The sequence below is a fragment of the Euprymna scolopes genome, chromosome 15 (assembly GCF_053919585.1).
Source record: "Euprymna scolopes isolate OS-2025 chromosome 15, ASM5391958v1, whole genome shotgun sequence".
Lineage (NCBI taxonomy): Eukaryota > Metazoa > Mollusca > Cephalopoda > Sepiida > Sepiolidae > Euprymna > Euprymna scolopes.
This window is the reverse complement of record NC_136496.1, coordinates 57,698,134-57,721,805: the sequence shown is the minus strand read 5'-3', so window position 1 is coordinate 57,721,805 and position 23,672 is coordinate 57,698,134.

The following is a 23,672-nucleotide window of genomic DNA, read 5'->3' as shown; positions in this document are numbered from 1 at the left end:
AAGACATAATCGTGCATTTGCTACTTCTCGCATTTTTTCGTAATACAAATGTCGCTCTATGTTTCATTTAACGCATTACATATTTACGTTTTCGTACATGTAACTCAGTTATGCAAACGTATTTTTATCGCCGACAAGTACTTACTATAATATTCGTTACAAAGTGGAACGGAAAAAGTTTCGTCATCAAAAAGACGACATGACTCTATTTCTGTTCGATGAAAATCAGTTTTCTACTTTTGTTGCAAATAATCTACTAGTTGGTCAGTTGTATACAAATCCCAACAGCGATGTCTAAAAGTGACACAATGTTCAACGAGCGAGATCGGGGACGCGCCACGGTACAAGTCATGCTTTCTACTGATCCAAGTTATGACAACAGGACTATTGCCAACACTCGAAATGCAAATCCGGACAGTTCAATGCTTGAAGGCACGGCTCAATGGCGTTTCCGGTCACGGATATGGCTTTAGTGTGGTTTCAAGTGAAAACTACATCATGCCACCTCACATCTTCGAAGTCGGCTTGAAAGTCAACACCAAAATGTACCTGGATGTGCTGACAAATGTGATGATTTACTAATGTAATCACGTGATCGCTAGCAGACTCTGGGTGTCAGAGCAGGACTCTGCGCTGTTCCACATGCCAAAAGAGACCCAGGCTTGGATTCAGAAGAAGTGCTAGGATTTTATACCCTTCAATCCTTGCCCCCTTTTCTCTTCACTTGAGCCCGCCGGACTACTCTGTTTTGTCATACGTCGATAATATCACCAACATGACCTCCCACACTTCCAAAACCGATAAGATCGCCACGATCTGCCGAGTATTCACTGCGCTCCCACCAGCGCCTGTGGAAAAGGGATGCTCCCAGTCTCTGACCCGTATCAAGCAGGCGATTAAGGGTAAAGGCGTCTACATTGATTAAATATCAGGTATATTACATAATCAAGTTACCTGAATTATTTTTTCAGTAAAATTTATAAATCAATGCTGTAGTATTGTTTTCTTTAACGTGAGAAATTTATCGTTCAACCCTGTATTCAATGTATTCTTTAATATTTTCATTTCTCGCCACTATTTACATGGGAAGTGAAGTGTTTTTATTGCTTGAAACATATGCCAGGTGTCTTATGTAAGAAGTAAATGACATGGTGACATTTAAAATAAGAACGTAGAAACATGTAGGTCTTTTATTGAAAAGATTACTTGCTGCTAATGCATTTAACTGTGATATTCGTTCTTATCTTTTGAAAATGCACTTTTAAAGGTAGTTCTCCAAATGTTCTTCTTGCTCAAATTGAATTGTTTTTAAATGTGTTCATTTATACATTACCACAGCTTATATTACAAATGAAATCATTAGTTTTTTCTGATGCCCTAAAAGTAATATATTTCATAAGTGTTGAGTTTGGACTCATTTTAAAATAAGATCTAAATCATTGGACAATATCTCGGCGTTTGTTTCTTTACATGATTTCTTAAACACAAATACACAGGAAACAGTGTACCTTTAATAATAACATACAGTTCCTTGATTTTTCATTGACTAATCTATCTTTATATTCAAGTTACTTATTCACGTCAGGACCACAGTTATCGCCTTAAACAGCAACAATCGATTCGCAAAAAGTAGTGTCCGGCACTGTTTTACACTCTCATCCACTGTCAGACACTAACATGAAGGTTTTAATATCATAAAAATTAGTAGCTGGCGACATTTTAAACTGTGATATTCGTCCTTATCGTACTGGAGTACTCCTAAAAATCAACTTTTTAAAGATAGTTATTTCTTTGGTCCTCCAAGACATAATAACTTTTATCTATTTAGATATGTTTTTTTAGATTACCACAACTTACAGATTAAATAGTCAATAGTTTTTCTTGAATGCTATGAAGAAATAACTATATTAAATAAGCGTAAGGAACAAGTTCATTGAAAACGAAATCCTAATCAATAGACAATACGCCGGCGTTTGTGTTTTAAAACATGTTCTTACCCATGTAACAACGAACCCTTCATAATAAAATATAATTCCTCCATAGTTATCCACATCAAGACCACAGTTACCACCTAAAGCTACAGTGGAGGGCACTGTCCGCCACTCCTGCCCACTGCCAGCCATTTACTTCCACTGCGCAATAATAACAGTAATACCTGAAATTCACTGTCAGTCACGGTCTTCACCGCCAGTGTCAGGTAGTGCTCGCCAATAGATAAAACTATCATACAATGAATGGCAGTGAACAAATATTGAAGACAGGCTATTTTATTTCAAACAGTCTCATGCGTCTCTACAATAATCATGATAGTGACCGATAATGACCAAACGCAAATAGCCGCCTAAAAACGCTAATGACCATCAGTGCTCGACATTGAAGACAGACAATTTCCGTTAAAAGAAGCCCAATGGAGACTGATGCTTGATGCCAACAGTGATCACAGTGAACAGACACTGACGGTTGGAAAGGCAGCCAGTGCCCATCAGTTAACGTTAGCAAATGCATTCGACAGTCTCCCAAACAGCTCTAACCGCCACTTATTTTCACTGCCCACCACAGGCAGCCAGTGCATGGCAGTGCAAAACAGTGCTTGAAAGTTAAAAACAATCGAGTTTAGATCGCAGCAGTCAAATGGAGATTGATACTGATCATGACCGTAACTGACTGCCGATTGCAAGTTCCTACTCATACACAGTAGTACACGATAGTAACTTCGCCAAACCAACACTATTCGCCAGGGCTGACAACCGTAATTTAATTTGTTTCCAAAGAGGGAGAGGCTCCTATCGAAGCTGTTCAGACTTCCAGCGGGCAGCGCCGGTACATGGGCACTGTTATTATTTTTTTAAAATATGTCTATACACTACGAAAAAAAAAACATATATTAAACAACTTTTATTTTTAATTTTGCCTGGGTTCGTTTCCGTTTAGGTTTAATTCGACTCGTCTTTTGGATCATTACATTTTGCTATGAAGCCATGATGGGTAGTAATAAAGCAATGTTTATAAATTTTAGTCATGCATTTTTCGTGTTTAAATGAGTAAAATAAAATAAAATTTAACTAGAAATAACTTAACATGTAATAATATTTAACATAAGAAACATTTTAATGCCGATATTTTCTTATATTACCTCAAATTACCGCAAGATTTTCTTTAAATTACTTAAATTCGATTAACACATTGATTTAGAAAACGTAAATTACATTTTACTGGGAGCTGATATAAAATTTATTTAATGTATGTTTTTACGAATGATATTTTTTTCAGGATAAAGAATGCAATTAATGAAACCTATAACAAAGTTATTGGACTTGTTAACAGGAAGGCGTTTCACAAAAAATCGAATCAAGAAACGATACATACCTAATATATAAATATTATTTAATGAAAGTCGAGTTTTAATGAATAACAGTGTGAAAAATTCGAAGCGCGAGAGTAAATCTACTCGCCCTCTTCTTATATTTTACTAAGTAAATCGTAAATATATATAGAATTTAAGATGCGATCGATAGATTGAATTATACATGTAAATTGTTAAGTGCAACTCAATATTTACCATGAAAACCAAGTTAATATTGTTCATTATAAAGCTGTGAATTTTACAATTTTATCTCACTTTTCTTTATATATATACATATATATATATATATATATATATATATATATATATATATTAGCAAAGTCCCACGTTAAAATTTGATCTTGACCTTGAAAAATGTTGTGCACTATCCCTTGGTAGGGGGACCATCATCATGCCAAGTTTGGTCATGATCAGCCTAGTGGCGTGAGCTGTACGAGAGTATATATACATAGGATATCACCTTGACCTTTGACCTTAACCTTGATAAATGGTGTGCACTATCTTTGCTTGGGGGGCATCGTTATACCAGTTTTGTTCCTGATTAGTCCATTGGTTTAGATTGTAGGAGAATGGAACACACAGGTGTACAGACACAGAGGAATGCTGCTATGTATATATATATATATATATAGATATGCGAAAATAAAATTTATAAACAACTTCATATATATATATATGTATATATATATATATATATATATATATATATATATATATATATAACGAGAGAGAAAGAGAGATATGTTATTTATTTGGTTTTGTTTATGCGATACGTTTTGAATGAATTCAATTATTTATACGAAGGTGCATTTTACCTGAATGCCAGTTGGGAATAATTTTTCCTTTTCCAATTTAGTACCCCGAAATGTGGAGCGGCATATACATTGTTTTTTTTTTAATATAATTATCCACTGACATGTGTTTCGTCGTCTACGACTCATCAGAGCGGCTGAATCTCGCTAAATACAGCCCTCGTATAAATGGTAGAAGACGAAACACGTGTCAGTGGATAATCATATATATATATATATATATATATATATATATATATATATTTGTGCTTAATGTATTTTGACAAGAGTCTAAATGTCCGTTACCCTTTTCTGGTTTACGCGTTAAGTTGGCTGCATCTAGAATACTCTTGGAGAACTCCTTTAGGTGGGGTCCTCGTTTATTGTTCTGTCTTCCCAGTTTATTAGTAGCGCTTGTCTCCTATGCAGACATCCTTTCAGTGTCTCACTGTGTACGTTCAAACAGGTCTTTTGAGGGTCATTAATAGCCTTTATGATGTGGTATTTCTCCGCGTCACAGAGTGGCATCGTTTTGAGGATGGTGAGTCTGCTGGTTTTCTTTCAATGATCCTCCATTTTATGCTGAATTGCGTTCCTTTGTCTTTAAGGTGGTCGTGATTTTCTTTATCTATACAGTTTTAATAAGTGACTAACATGATAATTATCAGACAAACCTTTTGAACTCATCATTACAATACTTTCTACACGTGTTCATTACATTCATGTTTAAAAGATGTTACATTGAATCCCATTAAACTTATATATTCCCATGCATAATGTAACACAGTTTCCTCCTTTATACCGTCAGTTCTCTCGCACTATCAAAAAGTGTACTGATTTTGTAAGGACCTTTATTATTTTCCTTGCATCTCCGACCATTTATAACAAACTTTAACAAATCAATAAATTGTTTTATGCTCGCATTCGCAGAAATACGGATTTTCTACTGCTTTCTTTTCATTACTGACCTCTAACTATTACGGTTACTTATGGTGTCTCTTCAAATTATCAGCGTGATTTACAGAACGCTATCTTGTTCATGGTCCTGGATATGCCCTTAAACTATATCAGATGGTGAGGCCCCATCTGGTGGGCTTTGGGGAGTGTGGAGCCACCCTTTAACTGCTTTTACTCCTAGGTCCACTCTGTGTCGGTCTGGTAGTACCTGTTAGGGTCCCAACTATGGGTTAAATAGAAACCGGCTTAAAAATCAAATATCCTCTATTAAAAAAATTGTTCTTCAAAATAACCCCATTCGGCATTAAATAATCTGAAAATGGTTGATATGCCATAAAACAAAAAAGAAAAAAAAAACAACCAACCAATCTATCGTGTTCAAATTGATTTGACATTTACTAAAACAAGTTACGTTAAAAATAAACAGCTTCGTGAAAACAACACACCTTGCAATTTGACTATTACAACACTGAGTTCAACAGAGACATAACTTATTATGATAAAAAAGAACAAATTACATGTTCATAACATCTACACCTACTTTCTTGACTTTATAATTTTAACATTACTTGCTGACATGCATGGATGATTATGGCAGCAATAAGCAGCATATCTAATAAGGATAACCCGTTTTTATTAGAACCGTTCTCATACAGTTTAAAATAATAAAGCAAAACATTCACACGCTTTTTTCTCAAAAATAATTGTAATTAACAATTTAGTTTAAGAAATAACTGATAAATTACTGCAATTGTTTGCGTTCATAAACACTATGGATTAATCATATCCTCTTTAATTATCTCCTGGCCGAAGAAGGCATTATTATTTTTTTTAGCTTTCTTTAATAGAACAAAATCCATTCATTACTAAAAATTACTCACATATATTTTGAATTCTGTGTTTGTTCACCACCCGGCGAACGCATTATAAAAACTTGGGATCTCCTCCATTTTTATATTAACGGAATTCTCCGTAATACTCATTCTTGCTTTTATGCCCAGTAATATAATTAATTACATGATTATATGTAAAAAAATACTTCATTCAAAGGGATTACATAAATAACTTTTTTTATAATACACACACCCGATACCACGCACTCTATCTATTTCTCTCCTACCCATTCTATAAACCTCAATCTCTACCGATTCCTTCCCCTCCGGCTATACTTTCTTTCTACTAATCTCTCTACTTCTAAATATCTACTTCTCTCTCGCTCTCGTCCGGATCTGTAAATAACATATTTGATTGATTCCTATGTTAGTACTTAAAGTCCTTAATTCGTTTAAATAATTACAGAAAATATGCAGGTATCCGTTATCAAACCCTCTCGCTATATCTCACTTTCTTTCGTTGTATCGGGTAGATGTAGAAAAGATCTGGTTAATTAATATTTTAGTCACTAAACTAATAAACTAACCCGTTTTCACTCTCTATGTTTCGTATGACGTTCACCCTTTTTCTCTTTCTACTTTGCTCACTCTCTTTCTACAGCCATTTATGAATCGACTTCTTGCTATTCTCAGATATGTGAGTAAAGCATATGATTAATTCGCATTTTCACTTTCTCTCGCCAGCTATCTCTCATTCTACTCCTCTCTATATCTCTACATCTTCCTAAATCATATTCTTTCGCTTTTATGTTCATAAATAAAACATCTGATTCATTTCTAATTTAGACACTTTTGCCATTTTTCTCTTAAATCGGTAAATAAAACATCTGAATAATTCAAGTTTTAGTTACTAAAATAGTTATAACTACGGAATACTGTTTTGGTGTCTATTAAAACGGGATGAAAATGTGTTTGTTTTCTAATTTCTGTTTTATCATTTTACTTTCAAATTTTATATAAAAGTGAACCCCAACTCCTCAAGAGTATATGCGTATGTATATACTTTTTGTGGAGTTGGGGGTCACTTTTTTCTTCAGTTGTTGTTCTTTCGCTTTGTTTTATTTAGCAAACAAGAGGAGATACAGAGAGAAAGAGAGAGAGAGAGAGACAGACAGACAGAGTTCAACGCTTAGTGCACTTGGCTATACTATCTTAGACTAATGTATTGTCTTTTAATGGTTATTGCAGGTTATCGTGTCATATATGTTCTTTTATCATTAGATTATGCCAGTAGGCATGACCTCTTGCTTTGTGAGTTGTTCATGTTCGTTTGTCATAATGCCTCTTTTCTCTCAGGAGAAATAGTGTAGTATCTCCCCCTTTATCGATAGACCACCCTACAAGACATCACCTGTTTTTGATGGCATATGAGCATACCTCAGCACCTACATTATATAAACATTTAATTGTCGTTGTAGTTACTGTATGAAAAAAATATCTACAATCCCTTTTGGCTATTCTATTCGAATCCAATCTACCTCGGCTCATTAATTCCAATGATTTCCAGCGCCGATCGTCTTATATCTGTCAGTACTGTACCAGTACCAAGAATTATTTTGATATTCTTAGTTTTGATTACAATGCTGATTCTGATACGCATTTTATTTAAATTCATAGTAGTATTCTAAGAACTTAAGTCCACCATTAGTTTTCTAGATGTAACCTATTGTGTTTTAAACTCGCGTGGAACTAACAACATGTAAAACATTTTCTAGCCTCTACAAGAAAATCTTTATTGAAAACGCTTGTCACAGCATTAAATATTCATGCAAACACACAATATTCCCACTGAGACAAGTTAGCAACTTATACAACATTTTTATTTATTTATGTAAGAAATGGACGAAACTCAAGAAGTGAGTCTCATCGAAAACCGGAAGTTACACCACTTAGAACTTAGTCAAGTATTGGATGGGTGCGACTTGTGTTAATAGTGACCATAACTTATATAGACAAGGTGATAGTAAATCGCTTTAATCATTTTCACAGTGTATTCTATCCTTCATTTTCCTAGCTATAGGTGATACATCATGAGAGACTAGACTTTCAAACCTATTTAATGAAAACATAATGTTTGTTATAAGAATAATATTGCTAATCTGAAAATTAAAAGGGCCAGTTTAAAACTTGCTTAACAGGCTTAATCGTATAGGATCCTTTAAATGGCGTATAACCTCCCCCCATGTTATAATCCCGAAAAAAGTATCAAGTTTTATTCACCTGTGTTTAGTCTTTTGTATTATCCAAATAGTTCCATATATCGGTACTAAATACGCTAACTGTGAATATAATACGCAGGAATGGCGGGAAATATAAAATTAAATTCATTAGTTTTGATTATCGCATTACTGCTTTTAAATTCTCTTGATATTAAACAAAAAGAATTCCACATAAGTGAAAAAGGGTTGTAAGGAATTGTGTTACATTTTCCTTCGATGTAACCTACTTCATGTGCAAGTGTACTTTTGGAGGATATTCGTTGTCTCTCGAGACAAAGAGGAAGAAGTGTATTAGTGTTCCTTTTGATCTTTCCCTTTGATTTGTAAGTACGTTTTATGTTTGAATCATATGCATATTTTTGGATACATTTATCAAATCAGTAAAAGTCATTGCCAGATTTTCTGTATTAAAAATAATCCACTATACCTTTTATGAGATGACAGTTCATCAATAATATTTGACATGGATGGCATACTACCGCACTCATAATTTCACATCTTTTATAGATTGGGTGATTAATAGCCATAATGCGTGCCCACGCCGTTTATTGAATATACTTTTCTGTGTTTAAATTATGTTGGTCATTCTGCAATCGATGTTTAATACATTGATCAGGAATAGTGTAAATATATCATTTAATGCATATCGTATTTTAGCCAGTGTTTTATTTCAGTAAAACATAATGGAGAAGTATCAAAGATATATATCTGTTTTACGATCGATTATGGGGAAAAGGAAGCTTTTCAATTTATAATAATACGCTCATATGAAAAAAGATTATGACTAAATCCGCATAATATATATTATTGGTCTTTAAATTTACTTTCCACAGTAGCAAATAGGAGAGGGGTGTATTGCGATGTGTTCGAAGTTTTGGAAATGTGATACGTTTCGATGGAGAATACATGTTGTTAGAAAATAATTATTTAAAACAATGAAATATTTACAGGATATTATTAATAATAAAATATCTAGAATATAGAAAAGCTATTTAAGTTTTATATAATAAAATATTTAGCATTTTAGTTACAAAAACATTTACCAAAACAATCAGATTTGCCTGGTTATGTAACGTACGGTAAATTACAAAGAACTGAAGTTATCATATAATCACGAAACAGACCAGTCAAAGGTATTAAAAGTTAACAAACAGACCAGATCCAGTCGAAACTGAAGTCACCGGCACGACAGAAGTGTTGCCCCCGTAGTCCAGGTAACATCTAGTGGACACAACAAGAAATAATATAAAAATCAAGATAAACGTCTGCAAACTATAAAGAAAGCGTGAAAAAAGTTATCTGTAAATTATATCTAGTTGTTTCTCTTTGAAGGAAAAGCATCCCAGTTACAGAAATCATATCAGTGACGACCGCCAGGAAAAAAATAATTATTCCCTTTTGTCTCGTGCCAAGCAGACAAAAATGTTTATTCGTCTTGGTTTCAAGAATGTATCTAATATTTGTCCCTTTTGTGTCCAATTGAGTCTGTATATACGTCTGCACACACAGAATAAACGAAGACGCTGTCTACATACAGTGAAGAGGCATGCTTGCTCGGTATCTACAATACATGAACAGTAGACAATACGATCGGCTATATAAATACAGGTTATTTATGTGATCATTTATGTACATAACTACATCACAGACGATACGTATATACAAGCGGCAATGCGACACATATACAGCAACATTAATTGTGAATTACAAAACATATTACGTTTTATAGTTGATGAAGAATTTTTTTCAAATATGTTTGATATTATTATTCTGAATAGTTAAGTAACGTTTGCTGACTGGTCAAAACATGTTACCTCGCTAGACTTAAATACAAATCTAACACGCCTGTATCGAAAGACTTATAAATACACGATTTAGTTATTTACATTTTGTAAGCTCTTGTACCAAGAATAAAAGTAGTAATTTTGTCCCCGAAAGCACAATTATCGAAGGAATTCAGTGAATGGATAAATCAACACATTTATATATTTAATGTAGATAAAGAGTAAATTCTATGAAAGGAAATAAGCACCCATTGAAGTCGCATAAAAAAGACCCTTTATTGTTGGCCTCACGATAGCACGAAAACTGTCTGAATTGACCTTTAGAAATCGAACAGAAATGAAAACGACATTTTGATTAACAATGGGGTTAAATAATTGCTGCAAATGATAATAATCGAATCGCTTTTCGCATATAAAACTTATTTTAACAATCGTTAAGAAAAAAATCAAAATGAGTTCATTTTTAAGCTATTCACTTGTTTCCATTTGGTAGTGTTGATAAACACCCAAAAGAGGGTGCTTTCGGTTAAATTGATAGTTATTGCAGACTCGTTGTCCATTACAATGATTTCCTCAAATGTAGTCTTTCATTTTCATTTATGTGGTGGATAAAGAATAAATTCTAGGTGATAATTATTTATAGCAAAATAAGTACGGCGTGGGGATAAAATTTCATTAGGTTAATTAACCAATTGTAAATTCTTTAAAAAACTAAATTTATGAAACAAAAAGTGTACTAATTAAACATGATTCTAAAATTACTTGTTGCCTTGTGGTCTCTAGTATAAGGTTTTAAATTTTTTTCGATATATATATATATATATATATATATGTATATTACAATTTCCTCTAGATTTATTTAATATATTATTATCTAATGACTGATATAAGATAAAAAAACATTATGACTGCGATATGTGGATGATGCATTTATACTCTGGCATCACATGACAATTTTTAAATTTTACTGGACAATATTAACTCTATTAGCCCATCTATTAGTTTCACAATTGAAAATGAACATGACAAAAAAACTATCGTTACTAAATATGTTAATATTTCGCACTGCTCAGAGTTTTATATCATCCGCATATCACATACCAACCTTTAAGTATTCATTTCTTAGCGTCCATACACCGAAAAAAATGAATCGTCTACTAATTAACACATCGAACAAGCGTAATATGTAGTAACAACAATATATGTTCAGATGAGATGGAAACCCCTCTACCGAAACAACTATCTAGAGAGCATGACATTAGCCTCAATAAATTAGGACCAAGCACGAAGGAACATCACCGAAAACTCACTACTGTTTGTAAACCATATATGAAAAGACATTTGTAAATGAATTTAAAAGTATGCAGTCCATATGACATTAGAACAGTATTCAGGAGCGACTCGACTTTCGAAAACACTTGGTGACAATTAATCCCCGACCAAGATGTTAATTATAAAAAAAAACTATGTGTATGAAATTCTATGTCAATAGGTAAAAAATTTACAAAGGTGAGACTTGAGAAACACCGAAAAGCCGTAATACGCAAAGCAATTGAAACATCAGGTATAGCTTATTACATATAGAGAGAAAAGAGAATAATTTCCTTATATGAGTCAAAGTGAAAATTATAGACAGGCAAGATCAGATGAGAGTAAGACGACTTAAAGAAGTGGTGCCTCTGCTCGGGAATGATTAAGTTCTTAGTCGACCTAGCATCGATTTCAAAAACGTATGTAAACCAGTAATTATAAATAATAGATAACTTGCATAATTATTTGAACTAATCTAAGAATACTATAATTTCATAACATATTAAACTTTACACCATATACAGACCTTTAATTATTAAATACAGTAATATGGCAAACATTTCACATATTATAACATTTTTTCGAATCTTTTTTAGAGAATTGCCCATGAACGTTAAAGGGAGATAATTGCCTTTCATTAAATATTTTTGTAATGCGTGTTCACTTAAAAACATTATAATTTAATCAACAATGTTTTCCATTTTTATCCCCGTCTTTCATGGTTTCGTTTACATTTTTATCTCAGATCAGTCTCTAGATAATAAAACATTAAAAAACCTATGCACATTTAGAAAACTACACCCGTTTAAAAAAAAATAAATAAAATAGACACCACACGACAACGCGTGATGTCATAGTAAATCATCCTTCTTATTCGGAAAATTTATTTTTTATAGAACTTACAATACTTAATCGATCCAATTAAATCTTACCCCCTTCTCCCCTATTTTGTTATAAATAATTTAGAAATAATATCCCTAGGTTTTACTTGATTTTATAATTTTTGGTAAATTTATTTTCCACAAGAAACATCGGAAGTGTAGAGTATCCCTCTTTTTAACCAAACATTACTAATTACACACTTAAAAAAAGGTCGGAAGTTACATCAACCGAAACGTTGTGCAAATAATATTCAAGATAAGAATATAAGCTTAATTAACCAAAAAATATAAACAATTATCCTTCATCTCAAAAATTCCAAACTGTAATGTAAGTTTCAATTCAAGAAGGCAGCAAAACTGTCTACAATTTAGAAATACCCGTATCATCCAGACTAGGACCACATGGCATACAATCAAGGAAAATCAATACTAGGTATTTTACAAATATTTTTGAACATGCATGTTCTAGATTCAACAATGCAACTATAAAAAATACTTATAATGATAAATGCAACTGTTCTCAGTAATGGCAAAACTCATTCATATGTTGGAGACTTGAACCTTCGAAACAAGTAACCTTTTTTCCTACGAAAGAAAAATGAATATAAAATGTTATTAGAAGAAGAAACAATCAGGTCTGATATATGTGAAAAATTAGCAAGCATGAAAGTATCATACTCAAGTGTTTATAATTATGGGGTAAGCGAAACATTTTTTTAGAATGTAGATGAAATGTTAATAACGTAATAATACTAATATGAACACTACTGCTACTAATACTGGTACGAATAATAATATTTAACACTTAATTGTCATTCTTAAGCTTTCAGCTCATCTGCATACGTGTATTTTTAAGATACGGATTCAACATCCAATGTTTTCTTTACTGCTCTCCCCTCGAGTGAGGATTGTACTCTAATAAATCACGTCTCTGACAGCATATATGTAGCTCTTTCCCAGACACTAGCTCCTAAGTGTATATATTTGATCACTTTAATGTTCACCACAGAAATTGGCGTGACTTCTCTAACTACGCAGACAAAACTTATAGCATCACACATAACTTTTCTATATATCATTCCTTGACATAGACAGTTACGTTTCCGACACGTTTCCTAGATGCTCAGAATCAGAAAGCCACATTTCTGAACCTATTTTAGATCAGTTCCTGAGGATTGTGTAGGAAATACCCATTGCCCTCTCTGGAATGCTGATCATGCTGTGATAATGATAAACATCACTCTAAAACCTCGATACCAAGTTGACGAGCCATTGCTTAAAACGACAAGCTTCTACAATAAGGCTGAATGGGATGACATTTTGGGATCACACCAGAGATTCACCGAGGAAATATATTTTCTCTTCCTGTGTAACACTGCGTAAATGAGACAACTGAATGGTTCAAAGTAGTAATTAAAGCACATGTTCTTACTTGAAAGTTTCATAGCAAACCACACTGTAACCAATGATTTACTTCTACTTGCGCAGCTTCCATGTCTCAAATGTATACCGGAGATTTATCCGGCATAAGTCCATTACAATTAGACAAAAGTTTATAGAAATAAAAATAAGAAATAACCACAGCTAAAAAAAGAAATGTACATAGAACACCACCAGAAAACGCATTGCAGCGCATGAATGAAGAACCTGTGATTTCTGTCAAATCTATAAAAATGTAGTAAATAATGTGCAATCATCAATTTCTTCCCTATCCAACAATTTTGAGTTTTTTTGCATGGCAACCGAGAAGGCTACCCTGTGTGCCGTCGGTTTTCTTCAAACTCTACTGTGAACAAAAAAAGCTAATCCCTCTCAGATTTTCCTTTTGCGGACAGAACCCACACTAGATAATCTAGAAATCGCTTCTTCTAAAGTACATGGTAGCATAAAAACCTAGACACCGCCAAAACATGTTGACCGTCCCTCATCCCGGCTATACTATTGAATTCTTTTCAAATTTTTCAACAAATGCTTTAACGAATCTTACTTTCCTGACTGCATGAAAACTACTTCGGTGGTACCAGTAACAAGAATTCTAACGAAAGAACTGACCCGTTCAATTATTGCTCCATTAGCCCTTGTCCTCTTTTCACTAAAATATTTCAGTCTATGATAAATCCCGCTTAGTTCATAACCTCATAAATCCTAAACTTCTGTTCGACTAACAGTATGATTTTAGGCAAGCCTGTTCTACTGCAGATATCCTAACTGTATTCTCTGAACGTATGCACTTTGCAGTGGATAAGACAGGGGAGGAAAGACCAGTAGACGTGGATATATCTAAGGTTTTATCAGGGTAATCACAATGGTATTCGCAGGAAAATCAGATCATATGGTATTACTGCAGGAATACTTAACATATTTACATTCTTCTTAAATAAGAATAGGATCTAGGTTGTCCTCGATGGTCGTACGTCAAAACAATATAAACTGCGGGTGTTCCTCAGGAGACAATCATTAGACATTTATTATACCTAAATATTAAATGACCTTCTTGATAAAATAATTTCTGAGATGGGTACAATTGTTGACGACACCATTCTCTGTAACAGACACGAGAGGAAAACGAATGAACATATATTCAAAGCAATCGGAGAAACCCAAAAGAAAGACGTCTAGTTTGTAGTGCAATGGGGATGAAATGGATAATTGCATTCAATGCTGCCAAGACTAACCTTCTTTCCTTTAATAATTACAATAAACGCTCTCAATCAATAATATCCAATGGCCAATGATACATTACCAGAAAGTACTTTGTTCAAACCTCTCGGCTTAAAATTCACAGGGAACATGAGTTTGAACAGCGTATTGCCAAGGCTACTACAAGGGAGGCGGTGTCTTTCTGGCCGTGCTAAAAAATTACTTACGCCTGAAAGTATTCTTCACGTCTATCAGGGTATAATTCGCCTATGTGTGGACTATTGTTGCTACATTCAGGCTGGTGCATCTGCTGCTAGTCTCTTACTCCTTGACAGGGTTAAAAAAGAATCGCCAACCTAATATGTCTCTCACTGTTAACTATGCCTCAATCCTGACCTACCGACGAAGTGTTGTATTTCTCTGCCTATTTTAACAGTATTGTAATGGTACATGCTCCGACGAACTACAAGCCCTTGTACCCTCTCTTCGTAAATACCTCTCACAAATCTTACTATCAACAAAATCACACCTGTACACTCTAGAGATCCCCAGATAACAGAAAAAGCTTTTTACTCTAATTGTTTTTTCCCTATGACGGCTAGAATTTGGGTTTCTCTTCCGGGTTCCTGCTCCACTGACTCTACTAACATGCAGAAGTTCAAAGATAATATAAACAGACATCGTGCTGCTTAACTCTCTATATATCTCTGCAAATTCTGTCCCAGATAGGAACCCCCTTTCATCAAATAGCACTCTGCCTTGTTTGGGTAGAAAATGCGATACAAGATAAATGCATTAAATAGAATCTTTCCTGAGAACAACATGTAACTGCAGCCAATGTATGGAGTACTCTTTAACATTTTCTCTAGACCTGCTCACGTATGAAGTTGTAATACATGTTAGTTCACAATTTATGCATTAAATTGAAACGGCCCTTTAAAAAATATAAAACTACGTTCGATTAAATACACATACACTCATCTTGTAAAAACAATAAAAGCAAGTAACATTAATAAATATTTATAGGTGTCACGAATTTAAAGAAGAAAACACATTTACATGAAACACACATCAACATAAAATAAATAAAACGAAATATATGAACATTTGACTGGATTATTAATTAAATGATTCTGAATAGAGTTATAAATGGGTGAAATATGTATATTCTCCTTTCGTGTTATATCTGTAAAATCAATTATCGACACTCTGAATTCATTTACAAAATCTAACAGCAAACAAGAAAACAATTTTTCCAGTTACCTCCATAGAAATGAAGTTTTCATTTAGTTTCACATCTGTCAAGTCTTAATATCAAAGTATTTTCTTCGAAATTCGGATTCTTTCAACTGAAACTGAACGAAATTCGGATTCTTTCAACTTGAACTGAACGCTTATTAGAAATAAACACTCCGGTGATATATATTTCACAAGACATTGCTTCTAAATCAATTTCTTTGTAATGAGAAAATTAAACAATATTATATTCTCGTTTGTTGATTGAATTTACTGTCTCCACAAAAAGAAAAATAAGTAAATAATTCCTGTAAAATTTTCAAATCTGACAAAAATAAACACACACACACACATACACACACTTACACACACACACACTTACACACGCGCACACACACACACACACGAAGCGAATGAAATTGTTAGAATTGTTTTCTCTCAATGCCGTCTGAATCTTTTTAAATCATCAAACCTTTTTTATTCCAGCTGAATAGATATTCTCCTTTATTTTTCGTTAGATTACGTGTTCTCATGAGATGTTTTCTGCTTACTAGACGGATTTTATTACACTTCCTCATGTGCAATTAAAAAAGAAATTTGAGACGAAGAAATGTCACTTGTATCGATTGTAAATACATATTCTCACTAAGATAAGAGCAAGGTCAATTGTGCATCCGAATCTCTTCCGGAATTTACAATATTTTAATATAAACAGAATTTTATCAATTTTATCAATTAATAACTTATTTATAATATTTTATAAGTTTGTGCCCTCGTTATTACTACGTATTTAATTCTTATCCAAGAATATCCCCGATAATTACCGATAATCGATAATAGAAATCTCTATTTTTATTTATCTATAATCGGTAAAGCCATTTTTCTTGCTATCAAAGAGAAGTTTAAAATATTCGTTGATCATCATTCAATCCGGGGTAACGTCGAGTCTCCCTGGTGGAATATATATATATATATATATATATATGTATATATATATATAAGGATTAAGCATTAGTGTGTGTAAGTATAAAAATCGTTGATATAAATTTTATAATATTATATTTATAGGGCCGCTTTAGAAAATTAAAGTTTACTCGTATTTAAGGTATTAAGGAAAAGCGCTCAGGGTTAGCAAATGCGCACCATTTCGGTATCCTGTCATTGAATATTCTGTCTGATTTTTAACTGTGGACGACTGACGATATAACATTAATATGTAATTAATTTACTTTCATTCATGGAGTGCTTATTAGTGGACAGAAAGACGATAGCCTACAGAGTCAAGGATTTGGCTGGTTTTAATCATTTCACCAGCAGTAAAAATCACTTCCTAAATTGATGATTGGATAAGCACGAAACACTCGTGTTTGTAAGCATTAAAATTATTATTATTCATTTTAAAATGTTTTATGCATGTGTATATTCAGATATTGAAACACACACACACACATATATATATATACATATGTATACATATATATATATATATAAGATGGTCGATTTATTTATTTTTATAAGCAATAATTTTTATATATACTCCTTAAAATTTGTTTTTGTATGTATCAATCATCATCTAAAACACCTTTTTTTTCTATTTATTTAAAAAGAAAATACAACTTTGTTATATATTGGTCTTGGAATTGCATTCATCTTCAAAAGATCTATCTAATTTACATAGTCTTTTAAACATTTATTTTTTTTAACTAATCCTGTATTATTTTTTTCGGTTTTCTAATGTCGTGATCATCTTTTCTTTACTGTTATGTGTAATTTCATTCATGCAGATATTCTACATGGTTTATATTTGCGAAATATTTGCGTAAATATATTATGATAAACACAAATCTTTTTCTATATATATATATATATATATATATATATATATATATGTATGCGTATATATATATATACATACATATATATATATATATATATATATATAAATTTGTTTTAAAAATGTAGCCTACCAAACTTCTCTGTCAGGGCATCCTCCCCAAAGTTGTTTGCTCCGTTAAACATTAGGTTCAGTAATATTCTAGCTAGCATTTTTTAAAAATGTAAATATATAGGGTAGTCGAACCCATGTTAAACCTTATATTTAGGTTTAAACTGGGGGAAATCTGTGCAAAAGTGTGAAAATGTTTAAAATTGAATTAACCAGGTCAAAGCAAATATATCTTTATAAGTCAGGCACTAAAGTACAAAAAAAAAAAAAAAAAAAAACTAAATCGTAAGCTAAAAGTTTTGGTTTCGATTCTCGATGATGGCGCACGAGTCATATTTTTAGACCTTTTAAATCATTACTATATACTGGGTCCAATGTAATATAATAATAAATATGAAATCTGCATTAATCAAAATATCATATTAAAGCGTATTTAATCTGCCGTTTACATATTTTTGCATATCAAATAATATAGTGCTTCAGAATTGTTTTTAGCTGGCAACATTTTTGACATCCTTTTCAATATTTATATAAAAAATAACGCATCTATGGGAATCTCAAATAATATAATATATTAAAAAAATGATATTATATTATTTGAGATTCCCATAGATGCCTTATTTTTATTAATGTTCTTTTTGAATCTAGTATATTCTATATAGCATTTTTTAAATGAAAACTTAAGCTTATTCATAATTTGTACAAGTAGACGTATATAGTTTTTATTGATGTTTATACGATTAAAGTTGCTACGAATTGTAATTTGTATAAAAAGAAACCTGAATATGTTTATGTTTTTCCTTTAGTAAGATCGTACGCGATAATCGTTACAAGTCGGTTTGATAAGCACTAGAAATTATCAGCAATCTTCTGAAGGTGAGCCACGACGACACCAATTATAATATTTGGGAGCTTATCTCGAATTTTCCCCTTAAATAATGAGAACGCTGCATGGAATTACATCTAATTTCAACTGCATATTAAGTTTGAATTAATCAAATATAGAACCAATATGTAATAACGTGATATGGATAGAGTAAGTTTGATCCAACTTCAGATTACTTCATGAATTATCCCATGTGATTTAGTAGAACTTCGCATAAGTCGAATGAGATTAAATTAAAGTCGACATAGAAGAACTAATGTATTCGTATAGTGTCTGAGTATATAGTGGAATAGAGTATATTTATGAAAGTGACGTTGAAGCAAATTCACTAAATATGTTTTCACTTCAGGTCAAACTAGAAGAGACTATAAAAATAGTCAAGGCGGATGGTGAAAAATGAAAATGTTGAAATCACGAAGATAAAGCGTGCATATAACTTTCGTTCGAAGATGCAGTTTTTAAGGGATCAGCATATTTGTACAAATTTTAACATGAAAATAATTATTCCTTTAAAACCCAAAGAAAAAAACACATGAACAAAAAATGAACGCGGGAGTTAAAAAATGAAAGCCAATATTACAGGTAAATACAACAAAAACAGAAGTAAAAACAATAAGAGACAAATAACAAATACATAAACAAACATAAAAAGTAAGAAGCAAAATAAAAAAGAAAGTAATTGAAACCTAATGAAAGAACAACAAAAAAAGAAAGTTTCAGTAATTTTCTCTCTTATTTAACCGTTCAACAATATTTCATAATAAGCAACTTGTGTCATAAGCAATTTTTGCTATGCAAATATTTTGTTTGAATTGTAATTAGTCATTGAATGATTGTTCATTCTTTTGTTTTAATTTGTCTGTTGGGAATATGTACTCACAAAACATGCAGAGAGAAAGAAATATAAATATAAAGAGAGAGAAGCTGAGAGAGAGAGAGAGAGGGAGAGAGACGTTGGTGACAATAGTTTTCATCGTAGAACTAGTAAGTAAAAATAATACCGGAAGACGATTGTATTTAGTGGATCAATAAAAAGGTTGGCTGTAAAAGGAAAAGATGTTGAAATAAGGTTATACTAGCGTAACCCTTTCAAGTTATTGTTTTGACTTGGAGTTTAACAGGAAAGAATAAGCCGAGATTAAAAGTTTCAACAGAGAGAGAGAGAGAGAGAGAGAGAGAGAATAAAAGAGGGTTAGAGACGACAGCAGTATAAGCTGGAGGCTGCAAATCGTTGCAAATGTAAATACTCCAGCAAAATCGTGAGTTTTCAATTTTGTTAGTTATATCTTAATTAAGAGTTCATGACAATTTTTCCTGAAATATTTAAATTGATGGCTGTCGAAAAAAGTTTAGAATAAGGAGGTGAGAGCGCTTCTGTTTTGATAGGACACAATATTTCATATAAAAATACGTAAAGAAGGAATTTATTCCTTTTTTTACGTATTTTTATATGAAATAAAAGAGATAAAATAGCAATACTTTTTTATATACGCCATCCACTTTTATGCTTTTGATTGTCTTTTATCTCTTTTTTATCGTCTTTGATAGTGATTGGCTTTCGCTTTAGTTTTGGGTTCAATTATGTCTTAGTTGCTCTGAGTATATCTTTTTAGGATGACTCTCTCAGGAAATGAGGGGAAAGCTTGGATGGGATGGAATAAGGCAGATTAGACAACACTAGGAATTGAGAACCTGGATGCGCTTGGAGTGAAGTCAAAGTATAACAGGAAAATTAATGAAAAATTAACAATCTGTATTTATATAGATACCTTCTATAATTGCAGAAACGCAACGCTCGTTTGTCCCCCTCATCGTCGGTTAATAGACAGAAGAGGCCACAGAGTAGGTTTTCAAGTACATTAGCAGGCGTGATAATTAAGATACACTGAAAAGACAGGGTGTGAATAATGCAGTGCGCATTCTAGATTGGAGTTATTGACGATTGATTTGGTTAGTACATTTGGTGCAATACGAGGCATTTATTGTCGGAGAATGCTGGGTAGGAAGGCATCTGGAAACTGAAATATTAGAATATGACACAGTTAAACTTTGTTTATGGTGAGTGTATCCTCATTTGCAAAAGATGTGCGATCGATTCTACAACCCAATGGCAGACGGAGAATGATTAAAAACAATGTGATTAAAATAGAAAATAGAGAAGAATGTGTGCAGTAGTACCCGGAAAGTGGATAAATTCGTAGTAGACTGGAATGCAGTTGAATAATTTGAGCCCATACGATTGGCTTAATTGATGATTGTGGTGGATAATAGCTGGCATCCTTGGGTTATAATTTGGTTATTTTCTGATCAAGGTCGCCCAAGATAAATGCAGCGAGAAAGCTAAAAGTAAAGGAGATAAACCGATTATTTGTGTAAAACAGGGAAAGATAGAATTTCATTCATGTAAAGATAATCAAAATGAAAGGTTTGTGTAAAATTATATATAGACGTTGTTTTTATTGGTAGCTGTTGGTGACAGTAATTGTAGCGAAAAGCCCGCTAGGTGATATTTAGAATCCAGGTATGTACTCTGCGGATTGCTTAATATATACACGAAAACAAAGAAAATAATAGCTGGAGTATCAGAAAACATCTAAGTGGGCTTTGTCAGTGAGAAGCTATAGGGTAGAGGCGGTGCGGTTCACCAAACGGAGGGGTGAGAAATTATTGTAACATCAAACAATGCATGAAATAGAATTTTTCTTTTCAGTTTTTGAATTTTCAGCTATAAGTCATCATGCAAAGGATATATTCTTCCAGAAACACAAGAAGAGTTCTCATAAGAGGTGGCAAGTAAATGTTTCTATTTAGTGCTATGTAATATGACACGCTCCCCAAAGTTGTTTGCTCTATAAGACATAATTATTAGATAAAACGTTATGTCTAGCCAAGTGAAAAGCATTGCATACTTCCACATGTGATCCCCAGCAAAGAACATTATGGTTAACACGTTACATATACACACAAGCATACAAAAGCATACACAATCACACACACATGCATATATATATATATATATGTATATATATATATAAATATATATACATATATATATATATGGGTAGTTTTTTTGTTTATATCCGTTAGAAGCGCTGAGTGAAATTTGAAGAATAAAACATGTATTTATACATGTTTTCTTCTCTCTCTCTCTCTCTCTCTCTCTCTCTCTATATATATATATATATATATATATATATATATACATATATAGCTTTATTTAACACTGTTACTTACTAACAGAATTCATTGGATTACCTGATATGTATAAACACAGATAGATTCATATTTTGAAAGGGATAGAATGGATTTTTCACTTCAGTTATACTTGCTGCCCTTCTCTTTTCTTTCGTTTTCGCTCGCGGTCTCTTTCTTCCTATTCTCTTTTTATCTTTGTTCTGTTCTTTTTTCTCATTTCTTAGTTAATTAGCACGGTCTATTTCTCCTCTCTCTTTCTCCTTTTCTAATCTTCTCTCATTTTCTCTTAATCTTTCGCCTGTTTCTCACTTTCCATAACCCGCTTTCTCTTTTTCTTGGTTCAGTTAATTTTTCATCAAAGGATCCAGTGAAGCCATCATTACACCACACGGGTCACGACATCCGCCCTTTTTTAGTCCTTTCTTCATCGCTTGATGCGTTTCTGCGTGGGAGTGTTTTTTACATCTGTGCTTGAATTTGATTGTGTGTGTGTACGTGTTTTCCCGCGGGTGGTTTTCTTCTTGTGTATCTATTTCAACGAAACCGCTCTTCGCATTTGTTAAGTTTAATGCATTTTAATCGACACAAGCTATATTATATATTTATTTATAATTTTTATTGTGAGTCTACCTTCTAAATCATAGTCAAAGAACCCACCAACAAGTAAAGTCATATTTTCCTCCTTTTTGCATAAACACCCATTTTCTTCTAATCAGATCTTTTTTCTCTAACTCTAACTCTTTCTCTCTCTCTCTCTCTCTCTCCTTTCCACTCATTCTCTATCTATCTATCTATCTATTTATTATTAATCTCTCTCTATCTCTTTATATATATATATATATATATATATATATACAGAGAGAGAGAGAGAGAGAGAGAAAGAGAGAAAGAGAGGAAGAGAAAGAGAGAGAGATGGGGATGAAGAGAGAGGGATTTATCTATATATGAAGCTGCTGCCGCTTTCGTTTGCTTCCCCTCTCTTACTTTCCTTGTTCGTTTAGTTACATCGTGTAAATTCTACGTTATACGTTCTTTTAGTGTGTTTCCAATGTATGCTTACCGAGTTCTGTGTTCTAGAAATGTTATCACCGCATTTCTATACGCTGTGTGACGGAATGTAGGTGCTTCAGATGTGTATATGTTCCTCCGTGTGTGTGTACCTTGCGTATTTGTATGAATATGTGGTGCTGGTAGTTGCGGTGGTGGTCGTCGTCGTGTGCGTATGTGTATAAGTATGTCTGCACGCATTATTTTTTTTCATTATTCTCATCATCGAAGTCAGCCATAACCCTGGTTTTCTGTGAGCTTTGACGTCATGAACAGTTGCTAGTGACAACGTAAATCAATGCGATCCTTGTCTTTCACTATATCGCTTCCACTTTCTCTCTTTCACTTTCTCTCTGTCAATCCATCTGTATATTTCTTTTTCACCAACGACTTTTAGTTCTTAGTCTTCTTTCTTGTTCGATATATCTAAAATTCTTCAATTTATTTTGTGTTATTTATTCTCTCTCTCTCTCTCTCTCTCTCTCTCTCTCTATATATATATATATATATATATATATATATA